The following is a 602-nucleotide window of genomic DNA, read 5'->3' as shown; positions in this document are numbered from 1 at the left end:
GCACTGTTTCTATTTGCTTATTTAATGGTTTCATACTTCATCGGTGCCCTCATCCCAGTTAAGTATTCCTACTATCCCCTCAGTTATTTCTGAGCAGTCATTCCCATCCATGTAAGTCTTTACTTGTGGACATTGAGGGGACTAACACTTAAAACACCTTCTCTACTGAGATTCAGATATAAGTTGCATCTAACCATTCTGGTTCATTCATCCTATTTTGCTGGGATATTAACAATAGCATTGTAACAGTGCATGGGAGAATCCATATGTGAAAACAAAACTTAATGGATAGTTTTAATAAATTCTTAGGCTATCTGTAGATTTTTTTCAATCTGATGGTTTGGGATTGAGACTGAAGTTGTCTAGCAGGTCACGAGGTAGGTTAGAAAGTATGGTACAGTTTGTCTATTCTTAATTATAAATGGTAAAATGTTTGAGGCATTTCTGAATCTTGGATTCTTGAATCTGAATCTTGTTCTAACCAGTTACCAAGAATTAAGTCTTAAGCTTCAGCCACTAAACTGTAGGAGCAGAGCTTTGTCTAGGCAGACTTAGTGCAGACCTACTAGTCCTGGGTTGGTGTATGGTATGATTATGCACAA

Source organism: Rattus norvegicus, chromosome 10 (assembly GCF_036323735.1).
Source record: "Rattus norvegicus strain BN/NHsdMcwi chromosome 10, GRCr8, whole genome shotgun sequence".
Classification (NCBI taxonomy): Eukaryota; Metazoa; Chordata; class Mammalia; order Rodentia; family Muridae; genus Rattus; species Rattus norvegicus.
Note: the sequence above shows the minus strand (reverse complement) of the source record.